The sequence below is a fragment of the Aphelocoma coerulescens genome, chromosome 2, assembly GCF_041296385.1.
Source record: "Aphelocoma coerulescens isolate FSJ_1873_10779 chromosome 2, UR_Acoe_1.0, whole genome shotgun sequence".
In the NCBI taxonomy this organism is placed as follows: Eukaryota; Metazoa; Chordata; class Aves; order Passeriformes; family Corvidae; genus Aphelocoma; species Aphelocoma coerulescens.
The window spans coordinates 52,427,656-52,448,784 of record NC_091015.1 but is presented as its reverse complement, the minus strand read 5'-3'; the positions used below and the strand labels follow the sequence as shown (position 1 = coordinate 52,448,784).

The following is a 21,129-nucleotide window of genomic DNA, read 5'->3' as shown; positions in this document are numbered from 1 at the left end:
GGAGGCCTCCTGTAAAAGAAACAGTGAAATAAGAGATTTGTTATTATACTTGAAGAATAGGATGGCCACAAAAAGTCATGTGCCATAGTAATGAAAGTGTTTCTAGTCAAGGGAAAGACAGATGATTGGGAACTTGGAGCTTTGTGTAGAAAAAATCATCTTCTTTTGGCTAATTTGGCTTAAATCAAGGCTTTATGTGATTGTTTATATCTTCTGATCAGCTTGAAGGCTAATACTAAATTAAACAACATCAAACAAAGAGCACTGGTCCCCAGTGTCTATTCAGACTCGTAGACCTGATGAAAGGATATTGAACCCGAAAGTATGACTATTTTTTTTTCTTACTGTACCAAATTGCCTAAGAGAATTTTATTTTGTCACTGCCAACATTTCTTCTTTCATCATTATAGCTGAAAAACCCTGCAGAAGGGGTGTTGTCATTTTTCGCTTAGGATGCTGCAGGATGTGCTATGCAGATAGAAAAAATAAAATGCTGGCGTGGATATGTTACAATAAATGTCACAGATGAGTGGAAAGGGCAAAAAGCAGCCTTATGAGTGCTTGGATTGTGGTTTATAACTTCACAAAATTTGCCCTGTTATTATGGAACAATATACAAATTTGAGACGAGATGGATCAGATTTCTGTTACTGAAATGAAAAGCAGAATTAGCACAGCACTGCCTTCATCATATGTGGCCTTTAAATCACTTAGGTGAGAAAACCTAGGAAGAGAAGCAAACAGAATTGTGAAGTCTAGAATGTGAGAACAAGTGGCAAGTCCATAGGGGTAGAGGTATGAGGTTCTGCAGGGAGAAAAATGCACTTGTCTCTTTGAAATTGAGGTGAGAAGGTATGAGAAAGGCTCAGATTTCTGGGAATAAAGGTGGTCTTTTGAGTTTTGAGCAGAGACAGTAGTCAAAATTGTTTGCAGATGAACTACCAAAAGAGAAGCTGAAAAGGGAGAAGCGAAGAGGAACAAGGGTAGTCCCTTAGTCACTGAAGATGACGGGAAAGTCAATGGAAGAATGGCTGAAGAAGAAAACCAGGGCAAAAGCCACGGGTCTTGTGAACCTATTGAGAATTTTCAAGACAGTCTTTTTTTTACCATTTTTGGGAGAATACATGTTTTTTGTTTGTGTATGCAAGTATTTGTAGACCTGCTTTTGATACCTGAGTATTTGCCTGAGGCTCCAGTTCAGTCATTTGCAGTAAAGCTAAAAGTACTAAGATTTGTATCAGATCATTCATGAGTACAGGAATATTTTAAAACTAATTATGGTTGTAAAATAAAAAAGCTTGATACTTATTTCAAATTCAGACCCTTTATAACTTTTGGTGCATGTAAGATAAGGCTGTTATGGTAGAGCAGCCACCCAAATCAGTTGTTTTTGAGAGATAGCATATAATACTTGTCAGATAATAATTTGCTTCTTTTCTATATGGTCTATAACCTAGGAATTGCATGGCAGGTAGGACATAAGAGTGAAAACGATAAGAATTAGAGAGATGAAGTGTCTGTGACTGGTATAGCACTGTATGAATGTTTATACTTTGGTTTACTTTGATTTTACTTTGATTGACTGAGCATTCCACTCTCTGCATTACCATATTTTGGAACATTTGACTTCAGTTCCTTTGTTTCACTTCATAAAGTATATAGCAATATGTTACTGCTAAATGGTGGAAGAGTTCCCTGTGCCTTATTTAATGTGGGAGAGATTTAGTGTATTCCAGCTGCCTTGCTGAGCACCAGCTTCTTGCCAAGATTGTTTGATCACTGTGAACAGTAATTGCATAAGGCTGGGTAGTTTTGTGTCTCTTCCTGCTGTTAGTTTTTAACATGCCTTGGAAAGCATAATCTAAGTTAAGGCTTAAAGAGGCACCAGAAGGGCTCAGAGGGAACTACCAGCTTCGTGAAATTCTTAACTGCAGACACCTTGCAATTGTGACTGCCTTTGGCTTGCCTCTGTAGGCTATCTGGAACCCTGGAGTCCTGGCCCTTCATCTCTGTCACTGAAATCACATGGGTTCTGAATTTACTGGTCAGATTTTTGTTACGGGGAATGAGGATTAACATGGGAAAAGTACCCTAAAACAACCCAAAGAAAGTTCAACCTACAGGAAATTTGCTCTTCATTAGTCTTGCACCCAAAGCAGTCTTTACACTGTCTGGGCGTTGGAAACTTTTTGGTTTAAAATGTCTGTTTAGAAAGATAAGATAAGTCACTAAAATCAAAGCAACCAATAGTTAGGATCTGCCTCAAAAGTCTTTTGCTAGCATTCTTTACAAAGTCTGTTAAATTGAATTCCTTGTAGGCTTTTAAAGAAAACACTAATTTTGCTTTATTTAGCTGTGGTGCAGAGAATAATGAACATTTTATTCCTCTCAGGACACCTTGTAAAACTTTATTACAATTATTGCTGCTCTAGGCTTTATTATGAAAAGGATATATTAGATTTACAAACCTACTGAGTTTTTCTTCCCACACACTGAAACTGTCCAAGAAGTCTGGTCACACTTCAGTGCCAATCATACCTTCTTTTAATGCTAACAGGACAGACAATTAGTGTATGCATTGAAGTGAACAAAATACCTCTTTGATCCAAATGTAGTGCATTGCTTTTCTAATATGTAAAGAGTTTCAAATCAACAGGAACTACTGACAAATCTGAGTGAGGACTGTACTCCTTCTGAGAGCAGGTTTTATCCTAGTCTGTTGTGCTGAAGGTCCTGTAAATTGTGAAACTTTGGCATTCAAATGTGGTTTTAGCATGTGAGTTATGTTGCCATCAAAGGTTTATCTGAAATACAAGATTGTGTTGTGGGTATTTTCAGGTAGGGATCATCTACTGCCCGCCCATTCTAATAGTTGCAGGGTTCCTGTCTTTCTAGAGGAGTCCTGGTAATGTACACAGAAGAATTATCTTTTTTGTTTTGGTATTAGGTGCCGTTATACTTGGGAAATAAATGCCTTACAAGGTGCTGGTTAGGCAAAGGCTAAACAGGGCATATGACACAGAATAATTCTATCTTCTGCTGAAGTTGCGTGGAGAACCTCCCCAAAAGAAGTTCTGTTCACAAGGAAAAGTAGGAAAGGAAGCAAAAAAGAGCTGGAGTAAAAGTGTTGCTGAGGTAAACTGATAAGCTGCTAGGAGAGTGAGAAGCACATATCATATCTGTATAGAAAGCCCTTTCCATCTTCCACCTACATAGGGGAAATTTTCAGAAGAAGCATGTCTATTAGATATTTTTCTACCTTTCAAAAATCTGTATGTTGCAACTATATCATTGCTGTGAGTTTGTTTATTGTTTCAGCCCTGCGCAGCCCAGATTACAGGTGATGATCCCGATGAAACTGTGCACGTGCACTTGTGAGTGGGACACACAGCCATGGTCACCGGGGCTGTCCCATACATCGGGTTATAAGGCCTCTCTCTGTGTATGAACGGCTCCTTGCAGCCTGAAGCCCCCAGACAGGACTGTTACTTTTGGTAACCACAGGAAGGTTGCCTCTTCTTGTGCGCTTCTCATGAGGTTAAAACCTGGTTCTGCCATTCTTCTCCGTTTTCTTTTATGTCCAGTTGACTTCCTCGGCTGTGTCCATTCGATCTGTTGGAGATGTGTCTTTGCACATGAATTATGTTTGGTTTTCTGCTGAGGAGTCTATTCCATATGCTTGTAAGCCCCAGTGTACCTATGATGCTCTTAGTCCTAGTAAGGTGCACTCAGGACTTTAAAGGTCATGTGACTTTCAGTATATTTCCCACTGAGACCTTGATAAATAGGTCCCTTTCCAATGTGAATTTTCACAGACCATGAGTTTTCCAGTTTTTTTTTTTTTTTTGGTAGGTCATTGTTAACGAGGTCTTCTTGAGAGACCTGAACTTTGCTTAAATTAGTAATCTATGCAGTGCCTCTCCTGCCTTGTTGATACTATTATATAATGTGAAACTTGTTACAATATTAATCGAAGAAGCTCCACAGCTTACAAGAAAGATCTTGACATTATTCTGCATGTAAATAGATAATCACTTTATTTTAATTTTATTAATTAAAATCATTACATGAAAAGTATTTCTTAAAATAATAATCTCTTCCCCAGTGTCTGCTATGGCATTTTTGGGGGTGGAATGTTGGGTCTTCTTCAGACAGTTGTAACCTTCTGTTTCCTTCTGATTTCTTGAAAGTGTTGACTCTTTCATGCAAAATGATGGATCATTAGGAGAAGAAATTGCTTCTTATAGGTCTGTAAATGTATTGTCTGCTCCATTCTGAGTTAAGGAAAAGCAGATAGCAGTGGTTATTTTGATATTCTTTGAGTTATTGCTGCTGCATTCTCTAGATCAATAAGTTTTCAGTGATCTTTAATACTTGATTACCACCTGCTTATACAGGTATATTATAAACTCTAATCCTTCAGTAAACCCTCATCTGAAAATCTCTGAAAGCCACTAGTGAAAGTAACTGAGCTGAACCTTTGAAGAAGACTAAGTAAAGCTTAAAATACAAGGAATAATATATTCAGACAAATCCATTAGTGCTTTTATTCTTTCACAGTTTAGCTGTCAGAGTGTTTGAAGCACTAGTATGGAAAGATACAGTTTGTGGTCAACAGCAATAATTTCTGCAGGATTTTGAAAAGCATGTGGTTTAAAAGGCAATTCAACCAGTGTCAAATGATGATTAGAAAGGCACAAACTGAAGGATTTTTTACTGTTCCATAAGAGAAGGCTCATTTATTGTTGCTGTTTTCTTTGGGCTTTAAATTCCATGTAGAAAGAGACTGGCACCAAGAACAAATTACAGCACAGGCTGGATTCGCTGGTTATTTACTTGATTGGGTGATTTCAGTCATACTTGATTAACTAAGCAGTTCCGCATTTTCCCTTCAATTTACTCACCATATTAATGCCAGTGGAGCCAATCATTCTCTGCTAGCTTACCCCAGTGTTGTTGCAGAGGTATTTGCATATGGAGTCCTTCTTGTAGAAAATGTTCAAAAATAAGAAAGGGGGACTCAACCTTTACATGCCTTTAATATGAATCAAAAGATGCTTTCAAATTTCTTTTTCAGTAAGTTGTTTCCTTTTCATTAGGTCAGAGCATTTTCCTGGAATCTGTAGAATAATTGCCTCGCTCTTGGAGAGTGCAAATCTTTCTTTATAGTCTGAATAATATTTATTTATTAGCCACTTCAAGGATATTATCGTGTTGTGAATTTTCAGCAAAGTTCTTATAGAGCTAACTGTGCACCTGATAATTCTGGATAATAAAAAGTTCCTTCTTGGTGAAAAGAAAAAAAAAATAGGCTTATATATTAGGATTAAGTGTATATTTAATAAGCTAAGAGAAATATTTGTTTAAGTTCATACTGCTTCATGAGCGTAGGAGTTTTAATACAGTCTTCAGAGAGAATGATGCATTATTTTGAGGATTATTATAAAATTAAAGTAAACAACACACTGTGAAAGGCAGTTTCTGAGACCTGCTTGCATAAATACCATCAAACCTTCATTTCAAGTAAATGTTTCTTTTCCTTTCTCTTTCATATTCCCCTTGCTCTCTCTACATGAGAGAGAGAAGTGCTACCACAGGCACTTATTAAAAACTTAAGATGCCTATTTCATAAGGTCTACAGTGACTGTGGGGAATTTGCTGCAACCACTCACCCTGTTGTCTGTTTGTGTTAACCTATAATTTAGCAATTGCCTTATGATGTGAGTGCCTCCTGAATTCACTAATTGTAGCAGTGTGTTTGGAACCCTGATTTGTCTGAGCACGTCAAGGACTGACCTGATCAATCTTCATAAACTCTGTGCAGGTGGAGTATAAGATTTAAGATCACCCTTAAAACAAACCTGATTAACTCCCTGTGTTTGTGATCTCATCTTACAGATTCCTTTTTTTTTTTTTTCTCTTGCCTTTCCTTGGTTGTATTCTTGATAAAGCAGCTGAAGATTCTGGGGAAGAAAATACCATATTGAAGTTAAGATTTAGGAGAGAGAAATAGACTCAAGATTGATCCCATATTTGTTGAAGTCAAGCGAACTCATTGGAATGACTTTAATAGCCACTAGTTTGTTCTCCATTATGGGAATTGCTGGATATATAGTGAATTAACTGTCAGATGAATTAATCTAGATTTGGGTTAATTGATGTTGGTGAAGTGCTTTGAAGATGAAAGAACTCTCTAAATAACAAGTGTTGTCACAATAATTAAGGGTCCAAGTGAATTGCTCAAGGAGAGATCATCTGATACTCAGTGGTTAAAAAGAAAAGAGCTGATATTCACATCTCCAAGGAGCTGGGCTGCTGAGAAAGGTGGCAGAGGGTGGTAGAAGGCTGAAGAGCTGGTACATTTAAATAAAATGGACAGGGTAGCAAGAGACAGGGTCATTCTACCAACCACTGGATGACTAGCAAGAGACAGGGTCTTTCTACCAACCACTGGATGACTCTGATAGACCAAATTTCAGAGTTCACCCTGTAAAAGGAAATTTTTACTTCCAGTTCTTTACCAGAACTCCCAGTCCATGACCTTTTGTGTAGAAATGAAATTTCCCCCTGACATTGCAAGGAGCATTCATAGTTTGAAACAAGGGCAGAGAGAACAGCAAACAAACAAAAACATTGTGTATGTTTGTCTGGATTAGGGGATCTGAGGAGTGTTTTCTCTCTTTCTCTTTCACAAATAAGAGAGGATTGCCTCCAAATAATTTGTACATTGCATTTCTTGTAAGCTTCTTTCCAATTGCTTACTGCCTCCATGGTTCCATCCCAAGGCAAATAAATACAGGCTTCCACAGCTTTGCTATGCAAGTCATCAGTATGAGAAATGTTTTGAAGGGCTCTTTCTCATTGTCTTTGAAACTGAGTTTTAATCCCCTGAAATGAAGCAGAGGCTCATATAAGTGCTGCTGACTGTAATCCAAATCAGAGGTCTGGTTCCTTCACAGGGGAATAGCTGATAACATGCTAAATCCCATCCCTGGGACCATTTAAAATGAAACAAAGCACAGCCCTGGTAATGAGGATCAATTCCATACTGGAGGGTGGGCATATAGGATGCCAATTAATTTAATGACCTCTACATTCTTCCCAATTTTCCTATCTCTGTGCTGATAGTCCTTACAGACCCCAGAATTTAGTGAAGCTCTGCTTTCACTAAACCAGATCAGGATTAGGCTTAGCTGTAACCTTGTAAAGCAGCTGAACGCTGTAGTGAGAAAATTTTAAGTGTTGCATATCTTAAAGAAAATCCATCATTTTCCTGCCTTTGTGTCTACAGGACATTTTACTGTGTGACTTACAGCATCCGATTATATTAAAAATGGAAGTCTAACCAGTTTTTCATATTCTTTTTTTCATTTCTTTCCGATGAGATTGGAAAAAATAGGGAAGGCAATTTCTAGATAATCTCATTTCAGTCTCTTATAAAGTAACAAAGCCTCACATTGGCTAACATATAATCAACTTACAAAGGCCTTTGGTTTCTTTCCAGATGTATTTTTTACTGTGTAAATTGAAAATTAGACACTCATGGAAATTCTTTCCTTGTTGTTAAATCTTGTAATAAATATAGTCTTTGCTATGAACTAAGTACTTTAAACAGAAAGCTTGCCTTAAAATTCTACTCATAAATTGTATGTGATAGTTTATGTGCTAACATACTGCCACACAAAAATGGTTACATGGTGCAGATAATAAAATATATGTATTTTAAATTGTAGTATTTTCAGGGAGCATAGCAGAGTCAACTTTTAGGCAAAATAATACATTTGTTTTAAAAAAATTAGAAGTAGTATCTTCAGGGGCCTAATTATAAATTAATGTTTGTGATGTTCAGGGCATTACTAGGGCAGAAATAGGTATTAAGTGTGTCTAAATTGAAATATTTTAGAAGATATCTTATTACACAATGGTTACATGAAAAGTGTGAACTTTGAAATATGAAATATTTCACACTGGAAATATATATTTAACCCTTCTGTACACAGTGATCTCACCTAACACACATTCTGTTAAAATTTAGATCTGCATTTTTAGTTTACTAAAAACGTGTTTTCCCCCAGCTAGATGCTATACACATTTTGTAGTGTCTGAGTACATGTGTGTAATGTATACGTACCTTACATAATGAGTTATGTTTTGCAATAAAAATGCTTTATCTGCCTTACCAAATCTAAATTAATCACCCTAAATTAAGCATGGTTGTCATGTACGATGGTTCTCCCAATGATTTTGAAATTGCTCAGTGGCAGTGCTCTACAGGGTTCCATGAAAAAATCGCTCTCCTTGTGATAATACCAGAAGAACCCAAGGCTCCTGGTATCAGAGATGTCAGTGTGTTTCTCCATAGTTGTTGTTCTGCTAGTGTGTTATAGCTGCTAAAGCATGCCAGGGATGTTTTGCCACAGTGTTTCTATCACTAGCTCAGAGCTTTGAGAAGGATTCGATTTTAGGATAAAGCTTCTTTGTGACACCTTCATCCCAGTACCCCTCAGACAAAGAGATCAAGAGCTGCTTGTTCACTAGGGACAGTGGAGTTATTTTAATGCCCTGCTCACCAAGAGCAATGTCACTGGTGTGTTCTTCAAGAAGCCCAGGAGGATGGTGTTCTCTTGGCCCCTCATCTGCTGAGTTGCTGCTGTGTAAGCCCCAGCTCTTGTGCTCTTCAGGGCCCCTCACTGACCAGCCAGCTGAGGTGCTGCAATCCTTTCCCCTTTCCGTGTAGGTGTTTCCACCACGCTGTTCATAGAAGTTGTGCTCAACAGAATTGTTCAAAGCTTGGTGTATTGAGATCATTGCTGCCACAGAACACCTCAAAGGATGTGCAAGCTATTTTGAGCATAAGACTTCTCTGTGACCACAGAGATGTTTCATGTCCTGAGCATGACAGCCACTGTATCTGCTTTGCCTGAGATTAGCAAAATGATAGTGTTTCCTTTCACAAATACACTAATCCTTCATCTCTCGAAAAGCACATGAATTGCCCATACATGCTTGAGTGGAAGAGAAGGTAATGTTAGAAATAATTTCTCAATAGTACCAGTACAGACTGTCAAGTCTTCTAGTTTGCTTTTAGAAGAGATGATAAAAAAAGCCTATGGCTAGCCTGTCCCATACGCTCCAAATTGCCTTGGTCTGAAGTTACAATATAGGAACAGCATCAGCAGTTCATCTCTTAGACAACTCTAGATATCAAATGCCTAAGGTCTGTTTAGATCTACTAATGACCTCTTACATTGTTGACCATTACATTACTAGCCTAGAGTTCCTAGTGAGTCTCCTAATTTATTTTATTTCTGAAAAATTCAAGTATTTGTTGATAGTGGTTTCTTTTCTATGGTAGGAAAAGATGAAGAGGTAGCTCTGAATTCATGAATGACTTGGGGGAAATGATGAGCGAGTGGTTTGATTATTTGTCCTCAGGGCACATGAACTTGAAAATCACTATGACCAGGCACAAAGGAAGTTCTCTTTTCTATATGACACAGTTCAGTGATGGGATAAGGATATGTTGTCAAAGAATGTTGGGAGGCCAAAATCTGTCAATATGCTAAAAATCTGAGTAGACAAATTCATGAATGGTTATTGCATTCTTCCTGGCTTTTAACAGCATCTGTTAGATGCTTCTCCAGCTTCATGAGAAAGCAAGGTTGTCCACTGCCAGTAACTGTGAAAACATGGTGAAGTAAAGAGGAATATCCCTTCCTCTAGGCGTTCACTAGCATCTGACAGAAAGATGATACTGAGATGATACTGGTACCATGTACTTTTATTATTTTCTTATGAATGAATGGTTGGAGCATTCATAAGAATGATGAATGCTTGGAGCTTTCAAAATGAAATTTAAACTTCCTTTTTCATTGATTTTCATGTGAAAAATCTCTAAATAGTTAGGGCTTCATTATCTGAGAAACTGTGCATATTCATAACAAGGTGGTGTGCATACTGCTGGTAGGTCATGCCACAAGGCTTTTTTTCTGCTACTGTAAAATTTTATAAAAAGGTGAATGGATTATTTAGAGCTGAAGTGTGTCTAGTTTGCTGTGTATAAACACATAGATAAGCCAGATAAGCCAGTCTAGTCTTTACTATTCTGTGGCAGCAGCAGTAGAGCATAGGGAATTCTGTGTATGCCTTCAAATACTCATCCTGATTCAAATACTTACCGTGGTTACAGATGCACAATCCTCTGCTGCCTTCCTTTCTTGTACATATCAGCTTATACATTTTTCATAAAAATACTGCCCTTCAACAGAATCCCTGTTTGATATCAGCTACTTCTGTTTTTTTAATGAATCCATTTCTAGTTGCAAGCAAAACATCTGAGAGTCTGGTGACTAGATGTCTGGAAAGGTTTATTTTTACAGGCTAATTGAGAAGTAGGCTACTCCCATTAGGGAGACGCAATTGTTCTCTTAGACAGACAGCAGTGTTTCAGATCCTTGCACTTCAAAATATTTGAAAAAATGCTTTATTAGAATCTTACCAAAAAAGAGTTTTTGACCAGGATAAAATATGGGAGTAAAAAAATTTCCAATTTTCAGATTTTAAGAGTATTTTCTTCATAATACCACAAGTATTATTCATGAATAAAACGGAACTGGGACGGGGCCCTTGCTTCAGATTGATGATAAATATTATTAATAAATGAATTATGTTGATCCAAGCAATGCTGAAAGTTATCACACAAATGTTTCATGATACTGCCACTAAGAAAGAAACCAGATTATCTGACAGAGATATGTCAGGAAGGTCTTTTGTGGGGAAGGTGTGTCCTTCCTCCCTAGGTGGCTGCTCCCCACCAGTTTGAGCTGTCTGAGAAGAGTCAGGATCCCGTCATGGGGGACTTCACCTTGTGGTTGTCTTGGGCATGATAATAAAGCCTATATACCTTCCAGCTTTCTCCTGAGTGTGGGATCCCTGTACTACAGTTCATACCTCCTCCATTCCTTGCCCCTCTCTGGGAGCCTTGCATGCTCCAGCTCTGATGCTTGTCAGAGGCTGACTGAGGTGGGGGAAGCAGAAGCATGACTTGGCTCAAGCCATTCCTCATGCCATTCTGGATAGGAGGAATTCATGCAGGTTAAAGCTTCCCAGCTCAGGAGAGGGCAGAGGTGAAGCAGAGCAGGTGTGCCAGAGGTGGGCAGCAGAAGGTGCCACATGTGGTTAGAACTGAGGCTGTGGGAAGCATCAGTCCCCAGTGTCGCAGTGGACATTTGAAACTGTGAGTCTGCTGCAGTGTCGTGTCCTGCCCCTGAAACCTTGTCTCCTGCTACCCTGAGGCTGTGTTAGGAGTGTGAGATAATGGCATTGCTCATCAGAATGCAGTGTGTGCTTCTCCAAGCAGACTTATGAATATGCAAAACTTGCACAAAATAATTAAAAATCACTAACTCATACTCATAATCATCTCATGCACATTTTAAAATTTAGAATTGTGATTTTAGTGGCCTAAATTTGTTTGTTCACAGCTCTTGAACCCTTAATCTCCTTAAGAGCTTTAAATCCTCTACACTACATAGCTCTAAGGTGACCTGCAAAAGTAAAACAGAGGATCCTGGTAATGTAATGTTCACTGCATGCTCTCCTGGTCTGGCTTGCTCCCATTTTCCTGGCTTTTCAGGGCATTAAGCATGTACTTGTAAAGTTGTTGACATTTGAGTTCTTTCCTTTGATCTTTAATGATACAGAAATAAGAGCCTGATCTGTCTTCTATACAGCTTCTTGTGCTGATTCCTTTGGCTGTTGATTTCCTTCATTCCTACAGAAGGCAGCACATCATTCTGATCACCACTTTGTAACTGTCGCTGCCCTGTGCCCGGGGACAGGCTTGCCACCAAATTTAAGATCAAGATTAGTTGCAGGTAGGATATTCAGAGGAGCTTAGGAGATAAAAGCAAAGTTAGGGGAAAAGAAATAAGCCAAAGAAGGATACTCATTTGTCAGTCTTGTATAGAGTAGCATTCCTTCATAGGCAAAAAGCTGAGTTTTTTTGTAAAAGCAAGTGTTTTCTCTACAGGATATTACTTTTACGTGCTCTTTCATCTTAAAAGGCATGCAGAGGTTTGCCTGTGGTTTCTGTTTGGTTTGGTTTGGTTAGAGTTTTTTTGTTTGTTTGTATAATTTCAATTTTTAATATTTCTGTTTCAAAGAGTACAGCATTAGCAGAGACCGATACTGGAGTCAGTTCTGCTTCTGGTATTTTGGATGCAGGATATATATCATCCCCCAACTGCCGACACAGGGATCCTTCACAACCCCAAACTCTACAGATTCCAGTGAATTCTGCAAAATGTAGCCATATTTTTAATACTGGAAGCTTCCCTTATTTTTTTGCCAGGACTAAGAAAAATGAAAAGATGCACTTTTTGTAAGGACTATTCCATAAAATGTTGCCAGGAAAGACCTCCTTCCTTCACCTTTCTTATTTATCTGTCCATCAATTTATGCTGTTCTTGGGATATCTATTGCTACAATATCTCAGTATTGCACAAGTTTTACTTGTCAAAAACAATCAGAACTACTGATAATTTTTCAAAAATATTGCCCTGCATCTTTTAGGAAAGTTTCCACAAAGTCCAGTGATGCCAGGATCCCTCTGTGAGCTTTAGATCTATGTGCTTCCACTTGCTGTCATGAAGAAAGAGAAGCATCTGTGCAAGTCTGCAATGAGGCCTACAACAACAGTCCCACAAGAGCACTTAATGAACAGTCTGTTTATGCCAACATAATGCTGTGCTGAAGGAAAGCCACAGGATAATGGCAGATTTTTCACCCATCCTTTTTTCAGATCCTTTTTTCACCCATCCCTCGGCTCATACTGTCTTAATGCTGAAGATACCTCTTGCAAAACAGGCATAAATAAAAAGGGCTAAAGTTGGTCAGGATTTTCATCTCAACTTTTTTCCTCAAAACATGCTACTTGGTTCACATAAAACAATTTGAATCTATCACAGTTTTACCAGACTATTAATCAAAAGAAGTGCCCCTAAAACTAAATGTCTGTATTTTTTGCTACTCATGACAGCATTTCATAGATAAATTTTCTTCTCTTGCTTTAAATTTAAAACTAGAATTAAAGCCCATTACTCTTTTAAAAATATTATTATTATTATTATTATTATTATTATTATTCTCTTTTTTGTAATCAGTTTGGATCAAACAGTGCAATTTGCTGAAATATATTTTTCAACCTTCAGTAAAGACATCATTTCCCAGGAGGCTGGATGGTGGTGGGCTCAGGGTGACATTCCTGGGGAACAGGTAGTATGAATTCAGCATCTTTGCTGTTCAGGTGCTTGATCCAAGCCCCCTTATGGTTTGCTGAAAACCATATTTTGGAGGAATACATTTCCTATAAGTAAGATCTGCACCTCCCAGCTGTCATGTACGAAAAGAGGCCATTGATTAATCATTTTAATTTTCTACCTGGTATAGTTTGTAAATGACGTATCTTGATTATATTCTGGGATTCTTAAATTACCTTGTAAATTTGGAATATTACTCAAGATGTTACATGGTCATTGGCTTTGTGATAAAACACTGTTTTCATCTAGAGGAGAGTGTTACTAAAATGAATGTTACAGCACTACAAGGAGCAACTGCATGTTCCATTTATCTTCTTTTCTTGCAATGGAGAAATAAAACCATATTTAAGCATGAATGATTTTATTCAATGAACATGAACAGACTGGTATATTGAAATTAATTGTGCTTGGAGTTTATAACAATGACTTAATAGATTACTTCTTTTATACTCTTTTACACTTTGATTTTCCAAAGGCTAAACAAGCTTCCTAAAGCTTCTCCTCCTTGAAAATCAATTTTTCATGTGATGTTGCCATGCTAATAATAATTCCTTAGTGCCTTTTCCTGTTCTAGACCTGAGTGATTTTATCTATAAAAAAGATGTAGTAATTGCTGGAAAAAAAAATAAAACAACAAACTGTCAACTTATTTTCTCTCCTTCCTCTCTGCCCCAGTTAAAAAGCATGTTTTTAATTAAAATGGTCACTATCTTTCTTTCATAACCTTTCTTCCTAGCTTATGACCCATGTCCAGTGCATTGCAATTAATGAAAAGTTGTTCTCATTGACCATGCTAATCTTAAGCATCTTAGAGATGGACATTTGTTTCAGAACTCAGGAGTGTTTCTGGTTAAGCCTTGGTTTGGGGTTATTTAAAACAGAAAATGTGCAAAGTCCTCTCACTCTGAACACAGCATTCAAACATCAGGCAGTTTCCTTGTTCATACTTTCAAGTTATTTTCTGCTAAACCAAAATCAGTTTACAGCTTTATTTTTGATTTTGTAGTGCTTTTTAGCCCACCTTTTCCTCTGCTCTCCGTACTTAACTCACAGAGACAGAAATAGAGACTTTTCAGCGAGGCTCCCTTTTTCAAGTTGGTTTTCTTTTTGAGAGATCATGTGAATCTCCTTTTCCTTTGGAGTTTCCATTGCTTCATAGTGGTTTCCAAAAAGGCGTTAATTGTTTCATACATTTCTCAGTTGTTGACAATGGCTATCATATCTCAGTTAATGAAAGACAAGTGAAGCCCAATCTGTCAAGAAATACTTGACTTTAATAACTATATCTGACCTTATTCCTACATTACTTTGAATTATGTATCAAATCTACTTTAAAGCAAATATGTGTCCGAGCATCACTAATTTACTGTTCTATTTCCACTGATAACTGAAGAAGGACAATAACATATCCAGAAAGGATAATATATTGTAATATTCAGGAATGATACCGTAACTTTTTCCTATCCATTTCTGTTTCAGTTCTGACATCATGGTTACCCAACATGATATTGGCACTTCTAAAGCATATTTCTTCCTCCAGATTTTATTAACACTGCATTTACTTCCAAATCCCCTTCAGAATTCCTTAGATATTTTATCTACTGTATTAATAGCATGAATAAAGCACATCAGTGTAGTGACTTAAACTGTGGAAAGGCTTTCTAAGCTGGGATGAAATTGCAGGTGTTCTTCAGGCCTGGATTTGTATTGAGTCTTTGGATTATAGACCTCCCAAAGTCTTAGGAGTCCTGCCCTGGAAAAATGAGAGTAATTATGTGGTCTTCTGCTACTGTTTTGGATCTAGATACCTGTAAATGCATACAAAACTGTAGAACAATTTAGCCTGGAAGGGACCTTAATATTTTGAATTCAAAAGACCTTTTTAATAATATTTCTCTTAGATGAATATGTAGAACTAGAGAGTGAATATGAAAGAAGTTTTTATCTTCAAGCCCTGTCCCTAAACTGGAAGTAAGCCTAAACCATGTGACTTTAAGTCTGATTCAAGTGCTTTTAACTGAAATTCACTGGAGATTTTTGCTAGGACTTTTAAAAAGTACCAATTATTTTTATGCACCTAACCCGAGGCAGTTTAGGAAGACTCGATTTTTCAAAGGGGTTTGTTCTCAGTACTTTTCTCTGAAAAATTGCTTGAAGAGTCTTAACTGGAGGAATCAATATCACTAGTCTCTGATTAAAATTTTTGTTTTTTGAAGTTATTTCTGTATCTCAACTTCATTATTTTGTCTAGATACACATCTAGGCGCCCTCTGAACTCAATTGTCTGTTAAATTGACTGACTTGTTAAATTTTACAAAACAGAGACAGAGATCATGTTTCCGAGTAGGGCCCAGTTAATTGCCATGTCTGATGAACTCCTGTGGTATTTTTCAGTTCTTCTGAAAGACAGGATCTTCTAAAACAGTGAAGAGCACATCACTAAAAGAGAGTTATGCTAACTGCATTCGATTTTGTAACTCTTGCTAGTATGTCATGGTAATAAATAACCATTTTTATGTAAGTGAATGGAAAATTATAGTTATACCACTGAAAGAAGCTATTCCTCTTCTTTCCTGCTTTCTTATGCATTCATTAAATGTATTTCTTTATTTCACAGTTTCAATATGCAGAACTAACAAATCTTCTCATAACACATTTACTTAATAGGTTTAATATTGAGCTTTTATTCAGAGCATTTCTTTGAAAGATTTTGAAACACCCTAAAATGAATTATGTTATGTACTTGTGATGTTGGAGCTGATTAATAACAATACGTCCACCCTGGAGAGAACTAGAGAAAGCAAAGCCTAGACCCTGCCATTGTCTCAGGTAACACTGCAAAGCAGCATTTTCCAAAATAATGAATCAGATCTCAGCAGGTTACAGAACTAAAACAAATGCATAACATTTTTAAATACTATTGCTTACCTTCTGATCAGGTTTTGAAACTATTTCTTATATACAAAGACTCATTTTTATATGTCAGTTGAGATATAGTCATAGAACTCCAGGAGGTTAAGGTTGAAAATGTTACAATACTTGGGACAAGTTGCAGCACACTTCTGGTTTAATGCAGGGACACCATCACTCAGGCTACATAGCCAAGAAGTTCTGCACCTTAAATCCATATTTTTCCTTGTGCCAGTGGATGGGAAGAGTGAAAATGTGTACAGAAATAGCTTGACTGAGATTTCATCAGTGGTAGAACCAGGGCTCATTGCCACTTGTGCCTGACACTCATGATTGCTGCTAAGCATCAATAGATGTTTTCCATAGATGAAGAGAATTCTACCAGGAGAGATTGTTTTAATTGAATCTGAAAATTAGTGGAAAAGCACCTACTTTGACAAAAATTTTCCTTGAGAAATATTTTAAGCAGGATGAGAAATTCTGGTTGAAATAACAGAGAGAAAGAAAGAGAGGAAGCAATTAGCACTGCAAGAGTCCCCAGCCCAGAACAGCTGACTTGAGATGTGGAGAAGTCATTTGAATACAAGTTATTCACTTATTGACTAATTGCAAGCTGACTTTTCTGTTGAAGCAGATCCACACTGTATAATTAAAATGGGGAGAGTGAACAAGGGAAAGGCTGATGCCATCATATGATATCTAAATGTTTCTCTTTGATGTGGGAAACTCAGGTTCAAAACCTTGCCTTAATAAATATTTAAAGATTTATGCAAAGCAAAGCAGCTTCAACAAAGAAGAACAAGAGAGAAGCACAGAGTAGAAGCCTGGAATAGTTTCCATAGCAGTGCATAAAGCCCATGCCTAAAAAAGCGGGGAAAATGATGGAGCAAGAAGTCAAAATGAAAAAGGCTCTTACCCATAGGCCAGAAACACTATCTTCTATTCCTTCCCTCCATCCCTAAAAGAAATATGTACAGTCTTGAGTTTGTCCTGATACAGAAGGAGGGAGTCTTCTGAAATCCTGAAAAACTGCTAGGGAGAGGAAAACATTTTTCCCATGTTCTCATTAGAAAAGGGTTTCTTATTTACTAGGACAGGTGTAGCAGGTGGGATATTAGAGATACTCAGGATATCCAGGCTGTTGTCTAAGGACAGGAATTAGAATTATAGCATGAGGAGCCAACAAGTCTTAATAAAAATTAATCCCTTTAAGAGGAGCGACAGGTCCTGCTTGGAGCCCTCTTCATTAACATATCCAGAAAAAGTACTTCGGCAGCCTGATTGTTACTTTGTTTTAACAGATGAGTGAAACAAATCCACAGAAGTTAACTCTTGGCCCAAAATTAATCTAGGAGTTCCAGACAATGGATGTTGTGCTTAGGTACATACAGGTCATTTTCAGAATATGGGGCATTTTGTACATATATTTCCTGACCAAATGCAGCAGTATGATGATGAGAATTTAATGATGTGTAATAAGTTGACATCTCTCTTTAAATGTCACCGAGTGCAAGCTCGCACTTGCACGGTGCAATACTAAAATGAAATTATGACTTCAAAAATGAGCAAATACACTTTCAAGTCCGAGATCTGTTTTCAGTAATTTGAATCTCCATTAAGGACCATGCCAGCTCTTTATACACTATTGGAATTAAACCTAACACTACTCTGGGAGCAGTCAGAAAGCAAAGTGTATGACAGATATTGAAGAAAATTCTGTCCTGTATGATGTTAGATTTTCTGGAATACAGATTTCTCTGAGCCTTGAGTACTCTCAGGCCTATTAATATTAAATGTTATTTACCTATTTCTCTTTGTATTTCCTGAGAGATTCTACCCTTGATTTCATCTTTCCACTTGTGAATCCCCACCAAGTACTCAGTCTCACCTTAAAATCTTGACTGTTAACTGACTAACTGCTAAGCAAAAATATTTTTTCTGAATCCAAAGGTGGTCTACCAGGGATAGTTTATGTGGCTTTGGAATAATTGATCAAACTGGTAGGTGGAAGCTAGCTTACAGGGAGATTGACAGCTATTACTGACTTAAAAACTCTTCCCCACAGTACTGCAGAAAGACAATGAATTGAATTGCTGACATGCTGGCGCACACCTAGTGGAAATGAATGCTTTTGTGGGCTGTACACCTTGCATGCTGATCTCCTTGCCAGCAAGAGGTACCTCTTTTGAGTGCTCAGCAGAAGTCTCCTGGGAATCAGTGTCTTTGTACACAGCAGAGTCATCACAAATTGGAAATATTTCTGTGTATGCATGTGAAAGGCAGAGAGAAGTCTGTGCTGACTGCAGAGCTTCAAAGGTTAGAGTGCTGTTTGGTGATTTCGCTTAAGCCACAGGTGTAATGTATTTTTCACATATGTTATAGCACAAAATATGGTAAGTGGTGTTACAAGTTCCTTCTCTTTCCAAGAAGCTCTGTGAAGCCAGTCTCCGGCTTCCTGCCAGATCCACCAGAAACTTCTTGTTATCTGTACATTGGCTAGAGTCAGCTTTTAGGAGGATGGGATTTGTGTACCAGATGGGTTTCTGGTACACTGCTTACTCCTTTTGTAAAACATGAATATAGAATTTACACAATTTCACCAGGAGCAGGTAGGCAACATTTTCATTTCAGTAACATTCCTGAAAATATCACAGATTTATTTTTTCATCATTATCTCTGCTCTTCATTTCATCCAATGTGTAGCAGAATTAACTGCAGTGTGGCATCTGCCTTACTCCTGACCAGCTGCTTTAAAGATAGAGTTCTCACACTATTATGCTTGCAGTTTGGGGTTTTTTCTTCAGGTGTTCCTTCTGAGGGCCCCATCCAAAGGCCAGTGAAGGTCAATGGGACGTTCTTAGCTGGTGTAAATTATACAGCTCTATTTACTTCAGCTAATGTTGACAGTTTGCATCAGGTGATACCTCCCAATCTTTACCTTAGAGAGAATTGTTTTTCCTATATATATATATATAAGACTAGTATTAGATGGCATACTTTATATTCATAGAGTACGTCACTAATTAGGTTAGACTACTCTGTTCTGCCTGTCCCAGGAATAATGTTGTTTCATTTCATAATGACATAATGGTGCCACCTGCAGTCCACAGCCTTATACAAGTGGTTTCAGATAATGTGGCTCACAATAATAAAGCACTGAACACACAAACAGGAAGGATAACACTAATCAGTTATTTGTAGAAGGCACTGCATTTTAAGAAGAGATGCTTTATTTCAGCTACCGTAATAAGACCTTAAACTTCTCACTATTTTCCTTGAAAATGTAGTCACTGAAGCCAAAATATTTGCCCTGGTGACTTGTCAGAGGCATCCAACAAAGCTCAGTACCGTATTCTCTGTAGCTCTTTATGATACCAAGTGCTCTGGAACCTGCTAAGACACTTCATTGCAAATGTCAGTCCCTGTGCACGCATCACCAATAAGAAAAGCTCGTATCCTGTAAACTCTGTTTGAACCTGAGAGATATTTTTCGTTTTATTAGCAGTGTAAGATCAGAATTATTAACTGATTAATGTAGTTCTTTTGCATCTTTCTGATCAATTTGGTTTTCTCTTCTCCTGTTTTATAGGGAAACCTATTTCCTAGTGCTGAAGGATGCCCAACTACCAAATATTCTGCTACGAGTTCTTTATTATTATTAATTTTAATATGTGGGTTTTGACACGTTTTTCAGAGATTTTTCTTCCACTTCCTTCTCACACTTGTTAAAAATACAGTACATTCGTGCTTTACCTAAATAAATGCAAATAAGAAGTGGCAACCTGTACAGAGACAATGTGCAAACATACCACGCTGTTTGGGAAACTGGGAAAAGAAACATGATGATGAAATAGGGAAGATATTAGAAAATCCTGTTTGTTCCAGTTGCAGTTATTTCATAGGATGAACTAAGGTATTTATGACTTGGATCATTTTTTCAATTACTCTTCTTTGTGGGTAGTATTCAGAGACTATCTGCAGATCAGATGGAATAACCACGTCTTTCTGCCTGAATATTCTGCTGTGTATAGGGTCTCTTTTTCACTGATATGTTATGGTTGTTTAATGGCATATTGATACAGGCACATGTTTTGCTCTACTTCCTTTAATAGTAGTGAGATAAATTACCCACATTAGTAGGAAATAGGGTTTATAATTCCATTGAATTAAATGTTTGATTCTCCTTCTTCTTCCATTGGTAATTATTTTAATGACAGCTTCGTAATTCACCTTGCAGACTAATGAAAGAATGTCCGCACCTACATGATTTTCCTGAATGCAAAGGAAATTGTACATTAATCTGACATAATGTTAGCATTAGGGAATGAATTGCCAGCTCAGTTTTAATCAGACCTCTTTTTATTCACCTTCAGTTATTTTTGGTATAATTTTGTAATTTATGCAATCTAAGTACCTGATTGCATATTCAGAGAAGATACTTAGATTTCTGAGCAGTGTTACTTCCTACCACTGATTTGGAGTACAAACACAGACATTAGCTATTGAAAGTCTGGGTTTAGAGTACCAGCTCCACTCTTTATGGAAGTTCTTGTTTTTCCAAAACGCTGCATTTCTTGGCATTCTCAAAACACAGGAGCCCTCTTCTAAACCCAGTGAAAACAGGCATTACTGCTTTTTTCCAAAACTGTTTGCTAGGTTTATATGCTATAAAATAGTCCTGTATGGTAACCCTACTATTTTTCCTGTTTTCTTCAGTCTGGTGTGTGTTAGTGGATAGTTGTAACCTGAGAGCAAGCATACTGAAATGTATGGGGTTTATCTTTACTGGAATTTCTCATGGAATCAGACATTTTCTTTCATTTATTCTCATTGGTCCTGTACACCCTCTGAACTGATTTGAAGCGCAGAGGAGGAAACTTAATATTGGTGGATATGTACA

At 37.5% G+C, this 21,129-nt stretch overlaps 1 protein-coding gene across 3 annotated transcripts in view; it reads left to right on the top strand.

The window, feature by feature from the left end:
• The window catches only part of CPNE4 (copine 4), a 242,059-nt gene that overhangs the window by 155,091 nt on the left and 65,839 nt on the right, over positions 1–21,129 (top strand). The gene's annotated exons all lie outside the window — the stretch shown is intronic.